The following is a 14,225-nucleotide window of genomic DNA, read 5'->3' on the forward strand; positions in this document are numbered from 1 at the left end:
GCAGCGTTCCAGGCTTTCCTGTCCTTCACTATCTCCTGGAGTTTGCTGAAACTCGTGTCTATTGAGTTGATGACACCATGCAATCATCTTATCCTCTGTCACCCCTTTCTCCTTCTGCCCTTTTTCCCAGCATCAGGGTCTTTTCTAGTGAGTCAGCTCGTCCTATCAGGTGGCCAAAGTATTGGAGCTTCAGTTTCAGCATCAGTGCTTCCAATGAGTATTCAAGATTGATTTCCTTTAGGATTGACTTGTGTGATCTCCTTGCTGTCCAAGGGGCTCTCAAGAGTCTTCTCCAGCACCACAGTTCAAAAACATCAATTCTTCAGGGCAAAGCCTTCTTTATGGTCCAACTCTCACATCTGTGGGCTTCCCTGGTGGCTCAGCTGGTGAAGAATCCTCCTGCAGTTCGGGAGACGTGGGTTTGATCCTTGGGTTGGGAAGATCCCTTGGAGAAGGGCATGGCTATCCACTCCAGTGTTCTGGCCTGGAGAATTCCGTGGACTGTATATTCCATGGGGTTGCAAAGAGTCAGACACTACTGAGTGACTTTTACTTTTTACTCACGTCTATACGTGACTACTAGAAAAACTATAGCTTTGACTGTATGGATGTTTGTCAGCAAAGTGATATCTCTGCTTTTTTAACACCCTGTCTAGGTTTGTCATAGCTTTTCTTCGAAGGAGCAAGCGTCTTTTAATTTCATGGCTGCAGTCACCATTTGCAGTGATTTTGGAGTCCAAGAAAATAAAATCTGTCACTGTTTCCATTTTTTCCCCATATATTTGCCATGAAGTGATGGGACCCGATGCCATGATCTTAGTTTTCTGAATGTTGAGTTTCAAGCCAGCTTTTTCACTCTCCTCTTTCACCTTCATCAAGAGGCTCTTTAGTTCCTCTTCCCTTTCTGCCATTAGATTAGTGTCGTCTGCATATCTGAGGTTGTTGATATTTCTCCCAGCAATCTTGATTCCAGCTTGTGCTTCATCCAGCCCAGCATTTTTGCATGATGTACTCTGCATAGAAGTTAAAGAAGCAGGGTGACAATATACAGCCTTGTCTGACTCCTTTCCCAACTTTTAAACAGTTCATTTTTTCATTTTTCCATGTCTAGTTCTAACTGTTGCTTTTTGACCTGCGTACAGGTTTCTCAGAAGGCAGGTAAGGGGGTCTGGTATTCCCATCTCTTTAAGAATTTTCCATAGTTTGTTGTGAGCTACACAGTCAAAGGCTTTAGAGTAGTCAATGAAGCAGAAGTAGATGTTTTTCTGGAATTCTCTTGCTTTTTCTATGATCCAACAGATGTTGGCAATTTGATCTCTGGTTCCTCTGCCTTTTCCAAATCCAGCTTGTACATCTGGAAGTTCTCTGTTCATGTACTGCTGAAGCCCAGTTTGGTGGATTTTGAGCATTACCTTGCTAGCAAGAGATAGGAGTGCAATTGTGCAGTAGTTTGAACAATCTTTGGCATTGCCCTTCTTTGGGATTGAAATAAAAACAGACCTTTTCCAGTACTTCATACTGTTGGAAATACAAGTCACTTTTCCAAGTTAACCTTACAGAAAGAGGGGTTTCCCAGGTGGCTCAGACAGTAAAGAATCTGCCTGCAATGAAGGAGACCTGGATTCAATCCCTGGGTTGGGAAGATCTCCTGGAGAAGGGCATGGCAGCCCACCCCAGTATTCTTGCCTGGAGAATTCCATGGACATAGGAGCCTGGTAGGCTACAGTCCATGGGGTCACAAAGAGTCAGACATGACTGAGTGACTAACACGTTCACTTTCACTTTCAGAAAGAATTAACTGAAAGCATAGCTTATAATTCTTTAGTACCATTTACCAGAGAGAGAGAGAGAAGAGATACAGGAAGGAAGGGAGGGAGCAGTTGTGGGGGAGAGTGGTGGGGCCCCCCTGGGGAGGAAGTGGAGGACTGAGTGTGTAGAATTCTATGAAATTCTAGGGTGGGATGGCACACACATGAGTATCATTTAAATATATATTTGGGGCAAGATAGTGGAAATAAGAAATACGAAATCTGTTTATACGCTTGAGAATTTAACAGTTGGAATGCTTTGGCAAGTACTTAAAGGGAAGAATGTCAGTGTAAAGGAGCCATGTGTTACAAGCCAGTTAAGTAGTATGGGCTGTAATTAAAACAGAAATTTAGAAGAAAAAATCATCTCCAAGGATATAAAGGTAGAGCTTCAGATAAAAAGCACATTCACTTTGGCATTAAAAGAAAAGTAGGGAAGGAGGATAGGAAGTAAATAGAGTATATATGAAGGAAACAGAGAAGGCATCTTAGACTGAGGAAATTAAAAAGGTACAGGGAGGGCCTTATAGGTATTTCTGGTCCTTGTTTCCATCTTTCAGCTGGTAGCAGAGTGGCAGAAACCTGAGAATCTTCTCCCTGTTGAGTTCACTTAAAGGTAATATCAAGAAGAGGAGAGGAAGAGTAATGACTCAACTTTTGACCTACATGACTAATAATAGCGATTAAAAAAAAAATTTAACAGATTAAAAATGTAAAAGTGACAATAAGGAGGTATTTTGAAAGGAGAGATGAGGAGAAAGACCTTTTTCTTTAAAAACAGGATGGAAGGAGAAAAAAGTAGGTGAATATACCAAAAATTTTGATTAAGTATAAGGCTCATTGGCTAAGTGAGGCTGGGGTTCCTCAGAGGTGGAGGTTTATGTAGAATTAGCAAAGGACTTTGAAGCTCAGCTGGAAATTCTTCAAGACCTAATGGGAAACTAAGATATACTATTTGGAAAAATGACTTTAGAGCTAATAGGAGCACAAGAATCTGCCCAAGAATGAATTAGGCAGAGAACAGATATTTTGAATTTCCTCCTTCAGATCCTGGAGATGTTGTGAGGAAATGGAAATATTTAAAGGATTAAATTCTTGGGCAAAATTGATATTGAAAAGTACTTTTAATTTATTGTTTCTCTACTTTTGCATGTTTGAGAATATTGGAGGTTAATGTAGCTATGGTACTCTGTGGGACCTAACAAGAGTTGGTTACTTATAACCAACTGTTAGAACTATTCTCAACAAAGTATCTCTTGCCACCTATTTGGAGGGACTCCTGTGTAAGTATGTAGAATTCTGTTTCACTGTTTCAAAATGATTGACCTACATTTTTAAAAGTGTATTTAAAGTATGCTGCTGCTGCTGCTAAGTCGCTTCAGTCCTGTCCTACTCTGTGTGACCCCATAGACGGCAGCCCACCAGGCACCGCTGTCCCTGGGATTCTCCAGGCAAGAACACTGGAGTGGGTTGCCATTTATATAAATGTATAAATCCTTTTCTCCTTGCTCCCCCAATTCCTGCACTTCCTGTGCTCCATTCCAGAAAACAATACCATACATTATTATGTTACATTGTATACAAGTATACATTAGCATATATCATGACAGTGTATTTAAACTACATATCTTGAAACTGTTTAGTTTACGTCCTTGCTCAGTTATGTAAAATCCTTTCTCTTTTCCTCTAACTTCTGGTCCACATTTTCTTTGTATAGGAAAATATACTGTGAGAATACAGATTTCAAACATCCATTTTGTTTATTCAAACCAGTTTTTTATTTCACTGCATGCACATTGGATTAAAATAGCAAAACATTTCCCTTTTTACGTAAAAATTTTTTTTGTTTTGGAGGGAGTAAGGAAAATAAATGAAATAGTAATCACATTTGTCAGTATTCGGTATTCCATTTCTGTAACATTTCTTAGTTTGTTATAGCCTTCCAGTTTCTCCCCACTAGAGGGCACCAGAATATTGTTTGTTTTTAGTGGACTGTTTATAGTGAATATAGAATTTAAATTTATGTATTTTTCTTATTTTTCTACATTTAATATGCATAAAATCATCATCCTGAGGTCAAACTATGTTTGATGTATACCTTTTGGGGCTTCCCAGGTGGCTCAGTGGTAAAGAATCCAACTGCCAATGGAGATGTGGGTTCGATCCCTGGGTCGGGAAGATCCCCTGGATTAGGAAATGGCACTCCACTCCAGTATTCTTGCTTGGAGAATTCCATGGACAGAGGAGCCTGGTGGGCTAGTCCATGGGGTCACAGAGAGTTGGACATAACTGAGCACACACTCACACGTAGTACCGTTTGTGCTAGCAGTTTTGACTTGGAAGACTATTTTGTGCAAAATGTTTAAAGAAGAAAAAGAAAAGGAGGACTTGGAGAGACAGGAAAGAATTTGGAACTTTTTGGACTCCAATTATTACCTTTTCTTACTCTACAAAAGGTACTGACACTAAAGGGAAAAGGATGGGTACGTACATGTAGGTCAGCGCAACAGAAGAGGGAGTCCAGAAATAGACACATATAGACAGTGAATTAAGTCTTGACAAAGAAGCCAAAGTAAATCAGTGGGGAAAGGACATTTTTAAAAAAAATCAAATGATGCCGGAATATCACTTCTCTCCATTTTGGAGAGAAGTGAACTTACCTTTATTTCGTTTCATATATAAGATTTAACTCAAAATGGATCATTGACTGTAGAAGAACTCAAAGGAAAAAAAATCTTCATAACCTTGGGGCAAGCAAAAATTTCCTATTTCAAAACACATAGTTAAATAAATAAAAAGGCAAGCCACAGAATCAGAGAGAATATTCACAATACATATACTAGACAAAGGACTGGTATCTAGAATACATCAAGAACTCTTACAACTCAGTAATGATATACACAGTTCAGTTTTTAAATGGAGAAATGATTTGAACAAACATGCCTCAATAGATGCTATGCAAATGCCAGTAAGCACGTAAGTTGCTCAACATGATGAGTCATTAGGGAAATGTGAATTAAAACCACAATGAGATACTGGAAGCCCACCAAAATGGCTAAAAGACTGACAATACCTAATATTGATGTGGCTATGGATCAGTTGGGATGGTCATGCATTACTGGTAACAACATGTGTTGTTATGAATTTAATTTATACTTACCAAATGACTCAGCAGTTCTACCCCTGCTTTTGTCTTTACCCAGGAAAATGAAATCCTGTGTTCACAAAACCTAGTATGCTGATGTTGATAAAAGTTTAATTTATAATGGCTCCAAACTGGAAAAACACCAAAATCCATCAACAATTAAATGGATATAGTACACCTATATAAAAGAGTGCTACTTAGGAATAAAAAAGAATGATTCATATGGATAAAGGTCTCAAATATGCTAAGGGAAATAAACTAGACACAAAAGAGTATATTTTTTATGATTCCATTTATATGACATTCTGTAAAAGGCGAGTCTCTCTAGAGTAACAAGAAGCAGATCAGTGGTTGCCACAGGCCATCAGGGGTGGTGAGTCAACTGCACAGATGTAGACAAAATAAGCAACTGAGTTAACAAAAAAAAATGCAAATTATGAAGCAAAGAAGGCATAGTAAACATGTACAAAGGCCTTGAACTGGAAAAGGTTGGTTTTCTGTGGAGTGTTTTTAAGCAGAGGGTAAATGATGGGAGATGGAGTTGGAGAGATAAGGGTTAGATCATGTGGAAAGAGTTAAGTCCTCAATTGAGATGGAATGGATGGTAAGCACAAAGTGAGACCCTTATTTCAGTAAAAGGGGGAAAGAAGGTGAAGTGTGGCAAATGAGGTAGGCCTGGTGCTGGGAATGTAAGTTTATATCAGATATTTTCCCCTTCTATTTAATCTCTTTTATTTCTGTGAGGTAAGGCTGTCACTTGAAAGTAAGGGTGTAAGTTTGAGTGGACAAACATGAACTATTCTTCCTGGGAAGGGACAGAGGGAGTGTGTACCACTAAAGAAACTTTGTAAAATGACTGAGGCACTATTGATACACATTTGAGTTTTGGGAAGATGAATTCAAAGTGAAACCTGTCAGCTTGGTCATGTGGTTTATCTCTTGCAAAATTTAGCAGCTTGGGCCCAAAGATGAAGTAGATAGATTAGTAGGTTTTGAATGAAAGGAGAGAGGGAATGAAGTTATTCATGGGTTATTTTCAAGATGGATCAGGAAATCTAGACTAGACAAAGAGGGAAGTAACTAAAAAAGGGGTTGACAGATTGTGAGAAAATGATGTCATTGGAGAAAGGACAGAATTTTATGAATTGGGGCTACTTCTGCATGAAACGGCTGGTTAAAAGGAAGTGATCTGAGGGTGACTTTGAGGTTTCTGAAATAGAAGTCCATTTATTGAATGAATTTGGGAGGAAATACAGGTTTGGTTTGCTCAGTTTTGAACAGACTATGTTTGAGGAACTACGGAGTGTATGAGTGGAGATGTCCAAAGGCATTTGGATATACAAATCTGAGAGATCTAGGCTTTATTTATTTATTTTTTTTAGATCTAGGCTTTAAATAAAAATTTAGGGGACTTCTCTGGCAGTCCAGTGTTTAAGACTCTGTGCTCCCAAGGCAGGGGCACAGGTTCAATCCCTGATCAGGGAACTAAGATCCTGAATGCCATGTGGTGCATCCCAAAATGAAATAAATAAATAGAGATTTAGGAGTTGTTAGCATGTAGATGATAACTGAAACATGGTGATAGAAGAGATTATCAGAGGGAGTTTGATAAGAGAAGGGGAGGGAGTGTGCGGTTTCCTTTTTTCACAACCAGAATGGTTGTGGTGGTGGTGGTTGGTGTTTTGTTTTGTTTTTCTTCAGTATTCTGTCTCCTTTTCCAAGTAAGCCCTAGCAAACATAAAATGGTGATAAGACCAGGATTTAGGGCCTGGCTTTGCCATTGCCTTCTGTATGCCTTCAGCAGATAAATTTCTGAGCCTCAATTTTCTGATTTGTTGAAAATAACTGTATCAAGAGAATAAGAAGACAAACCACAGACTGGAAAAGAATGTTTGCAAAAGACCTATCTGATAAAGGACTGTTACTCAAAATATGCAAAGGACTCAACAATGAGAAAACAAACAATCCAATTAAAAAATGGACAAAAATAACCTTAACAAAATCTTACCAAAGAAAATAAAGTGAAAGTCACTCAGTCGTGTCTGACTCTTTGTGACCCCATACACTATACAGTCCATGGAATTCTCCAGGCCAGATTACTGGAGTGGGTAGCCTTTCCCTTCTCCAGGGGATCTTCCCAATCCAGGGATTGAACCCAGGTCTCCCACATTGCAGGCAGATTCTTTACCAGCTGAGCCACAAGTGAAGCCCAAAGAAGATAATATGGATGGCAAATAAGCATATAAAAAGATGTCCCACATCATATGTATCAGGGAAATGCAAATTAAAACAATGAAATGCCATTACACACCTATTAGTATGGCCAAAATCAAGAACGCTGACAATACCAGATGGTAAGAATATAGAACAAATATAGGAACTCTCATTCATTGCTGGCAGGAGTGCAAAATGGGACAGCCAGTTTGGGAGACAGTTTGGCAATTTGTTACAAAACTAAATATACCATATAATCCAGCAGTTGTGCTCCTTGGTATTTATCCAAATGAGTTGAAAACTTATGTCCACTCACTGATATTTATAGAAGTTTTATTCATAATTGCAAAAACTTGGAAGCAACCAGGATGTCCTTCAATAAGTGAATGGATAAGTTATAGTGGAATCTAGATCTAGACAGTGGAATATACATCTTGACAATGGAATATTATTCAGCACTAAGAGGAAATGAGTCATCCAGCCATGAAAAGACACAGAAGAACCTTAAGTGCATATTACCAAGTGAAAGAAGCCAATCTGAAAAGGCTATGTACTTTTTGATTCTAACTATATGATATTCCGTAAAAGGCAAAGCTATGGAGGCACTTAAAAGATCAGTGGTTGCCAGGAGTGGAGGGTGGAAGAGATGAATAGGCAGAGCATAGAAGAGTTTTAGGCCAGTGAAAATATTCTGTATGATAGTATTTGCTGTTGTTCAGTTGCGACCCCATGAACTATAGCATGCCAAGCTTCTCTGTCCTTTGCTATCTCCCTGAGTTTGCTCAAACTCATGTCCATTGAATCGATGATGCCATCCAACTATCTCATCCTCTGTCATCCCCTTCTCCTCTTGCCCTCAACCTTTCCCAGCATCATGGTCTTTTCCAATGAGTTGGCTCTTTGCATCAGGTGGCCAAAGTATTTGAAGTTTCAGCTTCAGCATCAGTCCTTCCAATGAATATTCAGGGTTGGTTTCCTTTAGGATTGACTAGTTTGATCTCCTTGCTGTCCAAGGGACTGTCAAGAGTCTTCTCTAACAGCATAGTTCAAAAGCATCAATTCTTTGGCGCTCAGCCTACTTTATGGTCCAGCTCTCACATCCACACATAATTACTGGAATTAATTAGCTTTGACACAACTTTGACTATACTAATCTTGTTGGTAAAGTGATATCCCTGCTTTTTAATAGCTGTCTAGGTTTGTCATAGCTTTTCTTTTAAGCACGAAGTGTCTTTTAATTTTATGACTGCCATCACTATCCACATTGATTTTGGAGCTCAAGAAAATGAAATATAATGGTGGTAAATACATGTCATTTTGCATTTGTCAAATCCATAGAATACATAACCCCAAGAATGAACCCTAATGTAAAGTTTGGACTTTGGGTGATAATGATTTGTCAGCATTGGTTCATCCATAGTGACAAACGTACCACTCTGGGGCTAGATGCTGATAGTGGAGGAGGCTGTGTGTGCTAGAGGGGAGGGGTTCCATGAGAGCTGTGCATTCAGCTCTGTACATTCAGAGTCTGTGCATTCAGTTTTTCTGTGAACCTGAAATTGCTCTAAAAAATAAAGTCTGTCTAACTCGGGACTACTGGTCTGAACTTCAAATCACTTGGTAAATACTGTAGGATCCCTTGATCTTTATTTTCAGTTGTTTGCTTAAGGGGAGGGTTTTGCTTCCCTTCCTCAACTTCACCACTTCCATCAAGTTTTTTTACAGTGGTAGTGAATAAAATTACACCCCTTGAAAAGATCTAGCTTAATGAACGTATAGATATTAGTGTCTGGATTTTTACATCTAAGTACTATTTCCTGCTTGAAATCTTTTCAGATAGATACTACACATTAATCTTATATGAGTACCAGGGCCTGCTTCCCTCTGTGAGTTCCAAAACAATTTCTGAAAAGATGGAAAAGGGGTATTACTGAGTTCATATACACAAGGAAGCCTGTAAAACTAAGGTGAAGTAATTGGCTGGTAGACACACTCCCCTCCTTTCTTATTGCATCCAGAGTTTGGGAATGGGTTGGAATGGCAAAAGTCTTTTTTTTTTTTTTTTCCCATAAAAGAGAATAATTACTACTTCCAGACATTTATCTGATAGGTGTTCTCACACATGTATGAAATATCCTATGTAGATGAATATTCATTATAGTTTTGAGCCAATTACTTCACCTATTTGCTTATATGCAAAAGATATCTCTAGAAGAATGTGCAAGAACTGGAATTTTCCTTTTAGAGAGGATAATCTGGTGTGGAAGGAAATAGGCAGAAAGAGAGACTTACCTTTTACGCTTTATGTCTCTTGAACTTTGTGCCATGAACCTTTGTTACCTAGTTTAAAACAAAAGAACAAATAAAAAAATAAAATCCAGATTTTAAAAACCTATTTTTAGGGTTGTCCTGAGGATTAAATGCATATAATCATTTATATAATGTATATAATCTCTTGCAGTACTGCCTGTCATATAGTAAATATAAATGATCACCTTTGTTCTTGTTTTTTCCCCTTCCAATTGCATAATTACTCTTTGTAGGATTTATTGCTTCACCTAGACTTAAGTGAATTCAGATTATCAGTCTAAATAGATCTATGAACTCCTTGAAATTGTGTTTCAAATTTTGTATAAGCAGACACCAAACTCTCTAGATTCTAGAGAGGGTCTGTGACTTTCATCATATTTTCCAAGGAGGGTCTCATGGCCCTAAAAAAATTAAGACACGTTAATCTAAGCCATTTTGCTATTTTATATTAACACCAAAAAATACTCCGCTGTCATTTCTCTTTATGTTAATAGCCTGTCTCCTTTTTTCATGCTGTTGCTATAAAAAACATGAAAATGTAAAGCGCTGTGACAATTTGGAGACTTACAGAGTTAGGTATTATTTCATCAAGTCCCGAATCTAATATTATTTCCCCAGTGAGGCCGTACTAGATCTCACTGGTGTTGAACTGTGTTCCTGCAGCTCTTTGATTGTTATTGTCTTCTCTCTTGCTACTGCACTTTAGACCTTCCAAGGTGGAGGCCATATATTAAATTCCAGAAAGAGAAAACAAAGATAGATAGTGATAATAAGGTGGTGGTTCAGAGGCAGGGCCTGGGAGCAGGGCCAGATAGGATGAGCAGGGAAGGCCTTGAAGAGACGACATTTGAGTTGAGACCTAAAAGATGAACTTGGATTATGTATAAAATATTTTCTACAACTCCATTCACTTAGAGTATTGATTGTGTTCTTGATCGTTTTCTTCAGGTTACCTTAGACTGGTAATTGCTGAATTTAGTTTACATTCGCATTCTATACTTACAGCTGCAACAATAGCTCTTCTGCTTTCCCTCTCTCCCCTTAAGAGTGAGATTTTGAACTGACTTTTTTGAACCTAAGGAGAATTTCATTCTTTGTCGATGTTTTAATTTGATACCCAGGATTTTATAAACAAAATATTACCATCCCTAGACATTCCTCTTGGGTGTATGTGCTGTGCATTTCTTCATTTCACCCTCTCAGAAGTGGTATGTTTGAAGCAAGCCTCACTGTAAGTACTAAGAATATGTTAGTCACGATAATAGATTATCTGAGAGTTCTAAACAGTAGTCAGTTCAGAGATTTCCCACGTATTTTGAAAAAAGTAGGAACTTTTACCAGAGAATTTAGTCCCCCCAAAGTTAGGTTGCAGCTGGAAAAATGTCATGCTCTCTATTTGCCCTCTGTTTGGTGGCACAGTGATGACCTCACACCACTCTTCTTTTGAGAGCTAACATGATCTTATTATCCCACAGTCAGAATATCCTTGATAATGTTAATGACTACCTCAAGAAATAGCCCTTGCTGTAGTGGTTAGTCAGAGAGGCAGGATTCAGTTTCTTGAATTAAAGGGTCTCATTAGATGGGTGGGTCAGAGTACATTTTTCTGTGAGCAAACTAAGTTCCCTGGATTCCACATTGAGCTGTAGAACAAGTAGATATGTGGGCCTCCCTAGTGGCTCAGGTGGTAAAGAATCCACCTGCAATACAGGAGACCTGGGTTGGAGACCTGGGTTCGAATCATGGGTTGAGAAGATCCCCTGGAGAAGGGAATGGCTACCCACTCCAGTATTCTGGCCTGGAGAATTCCATGGACAGAGGAACGTGGCAAGCTACAGATAAGTAGTCAAACAGAATCGTTAACTATCAGAATTAAGAACCAGTTCTCTCCTAATATGACTTTGTTGCGTAAATACTTTAGCAAGGATCTGTTTCTGAATGCCCAGGCCTCTATTGTTTTCTTGACCCCCCAAAAAAGAGGGAAAAAAAAAGGCAGCAGCTCAGAATCAGGATTCAGTCATTGGATCTCTGGGCTTTCAGACTGCAGTGGTTCTGGGATTTCCACCATGAAGGTCACGTAAATTTTTTTTTCTTTCTCTTCTTGTCAGGTACCTAGCTGAATCAGAATTAAAGAAAATTCTTATTTTTAGAAGAACAGCATACCCCAATACTGTCTACTAATTATTTCCACAAAACATGTAACTCCTAAGTAGATTCTACCTCTAATCCTATAGGTTTATCTTTCTGTTTTATTCAGGTTTTTCATCTGTGGTTTTTCTGGAAGAGTTCAAGATGACTGTCATTTAAGTGGTGATTTGGGGTCATTTTATCTTTGTATTGAGGCAGTCTTTATGCTGTGTGACACAAAGAGCTCATTTTATTTCCACTGAAAGTATTCAATTCCTTTTTTTTTCAAAAGAGGAATTGAAATATTGGTCTCAAAATGATACTATAACTTAATTGGCACCATTGTTATTATTGTTCAGTTGCTAAGTTGTGTCTGACTCTGCGACCCCGTGGACACCAGCACGCCAGGCTTCCCTGTCCTTCAGCATCTCCCAGAGCTTGCTCAAACTCATGTCCATTGAGTCAGTGATGCCATCTAACCATCTCATCCTCTGTCATCCCTATCTCCCCCTGCCTTCAATCTTTCCCATCATCAGGGTCTTTTCTAATGAGTCAGTTCTTTGCATCAGCTGGCCAAAGTACTGGTGCTTCAGCTTCAGCATCAGTCCTTCTAATGAATATTCAGGATTGATTTCCTTTAGGATTGACTGGTTTGATCTCCATGCAGTCCAGGGACCCTCCAGAGTTTTCTCCAAGACCACAATTCAAAAGCATCAATTCTTTGTCATTCAGCCTTTTTTATGGTCCAACTCTCACATCCATACATGACTACTGGAAAAACCATAATTTGGACTATACAGACCTTTGTTGACAAAGTAATACTTCTGCTTTTTAATACGCTGTCTAGGTTTGTCGTAGCTTTTCTTCCAAGGAGCAAGCGTCTTTTAATTTCATGGCTGCAGTCACCATCTGCAGTGATTTTGGAACCCAAGAAAATAAAGTCTGTCACTATTTCCATTGTTTTCCCATCTATTTGCCATGAAGTAATGGGACCGAATGCCATGATCTTAGTTTTTTGAATGTTGAGTTTTAAGCCAACTTTTTCACTCTCCTCTTTCACTTTCATCAAAAGGCTCTTTGCTTTCTGCCATAAGGATGGCGTCATCTGCATATCTGAGGTTATTGATATTTCTCCCAGCAGTCTTGACTTCAGCTTATGCTTCATCCAGCCTGGCATTTCACATAATCTACTCTGCAAAGAAGTTAAATAAGCAGGGTGACAATATACAGTCTAGACCTACTCCTTTCCCAATTTTGTACCAGTCCGTTGTTCCACGTCCAGTTCTAACTGTTGCTTCTTGACTTGCATACAGGTTTCTCAGGAGACAGGCAAGGTGGTCTGGTATTCTCGTCTCTTTAACTGGCACCATAATGCTATTCAAAAATATTCTGTTGGATAAAGCAAAATAAAGTAACTTATTATCAACAAATCTAAGGGAAATACAGATTTCATTGTATTTTTATTTCCAAAATTTCTCAGGTTCTTTGAGGATGGATTCTTCTCTTTCATGAGTCAGAGAACTCTGATATGTTAGTTTCATCTTTTTCAGTATTACATATATTAATTATTTTAGAATCTGCCTGCAATGCAGGAGACCCAGGTTCAATCCCTGGGTCAGAAAGATCTCCTGGAGAAGGGAATGGCTACTCACTCCAATATTTTTGCCTGAAGAATTCCAGGAGAGGAGCCTGGGAGGCTACCCTCCATGAGGTCACAAAGAGTTGGATATGACTGGGCAGCTAACACTTTGACTTTCACATCTATAGGTTGAAAACAAGAAGTTTTCTAATCTCCTTTTTTAAAGCAAACAATTCATGTTGTTGTTATTGTTTAGTCACTAAGTTGTGTGAGGACTGTTTTTCGACCCCATAGACTGTAGCCCACTAGGCTCCTCTGTCCATGGGATTTCCCAGACAAGAATACTGGAGTGGGTTGCCATATCCTTCTCCAGGAGATCTTCCCAACCCAGGGACTGAAGGTACATCTCTTTCATTGGCAGGCAGATTCTTTACCACTGAGCCACCAGGGAAGCCCCAAACAATTCATACTTGAGTATAAAAAAATTTATAAATACTTTTCCTCTATTTCAGAATATTGTTAAAAATTTATTGGGTGATAATGAAATTGCAGAGATTATAGCCAGTGTAACAAGATAGACAGTACGAGCACAGTAGAAGCAATGAGTTGAAAACAATTTATGTATACCCTAAACCAAACTCCTTGGTAAATTTAAAAAAAAAACAAAAATACAGAAGCACACATTTTATTAGATAGCACAGTGATGACAAGACATCATACAGACAAAAGTAAAAAAGGCAAATACCATCTTAGTAGTATTATGAAAATAGTTTTGATCCTGAAGGCCCTTTGAATAAAATAGGCGGGAGGTAAAAAGAAGAAAATCCCCACTGTTACTGGTAGAGATTATGGAAGTTTGTAAGAAAAAGACTTTTCTGAGGCACCCTTAGCAGGTAAAAAAATTTCATGTTGCCATCTTACAATAAGCCTTTGTTCATCTCCCACTGGTCTCCCAGCACCTCTTATGCAGTGGTTCTCAAAATGTGGTCTGTGGATTTCTGGGAGTCCCTGCTACGCTTTCACAGGGTCTGTGAGGTCAAAA

General features: G+C 38.8%; 1 protein-coding gene and 1 long non-coding RNA gene across 4 annotated transcripts in view; one reads left to right on the forward strand and one right to left on the reverse strand.

Moving 5' to 3' along the window:
• AHCYL2 (adenosylhomocysteinase like 2) overlaps positions 1-14,225 on the forward strand; it is a 191,169-nt gene that overhangs the window by 97,743 nt on the left and 79,201 nt on the right.
• LOC132345129 (uncharacterized) overlaps positions 1-14,225 on the reverse strand; it is a 62,151-nt gene that overhangs the window by 24,743 nt on the left and 23,183 nt on the right. The window contains exon 2 of the long non-coding RNA XR_009494262.1: positions 9,460-12,993. This is a non-coding gene — a long non-coding RNA (uncharacterized lncRNA). The remainder of the gene's footprint in view (positions 1-9,459; positions 12,994-14,225) is intronic.

Source organism: Bos taurus, chromosome 4 (genome assembly GCF_002263795.3).
Source record: "Bos taurus isolate L1 Dominette 01449 registration number 42190680 breed Hereford chromosome 4, ARS-UCD2.0, whole genome shotgun sequence".
Classification (NCBI taxonomy): Eukaryota; Metazoa; Chordata; class Mammalia; order Artiodactyla; family Bovidae; genus Bos; species Bos taurus.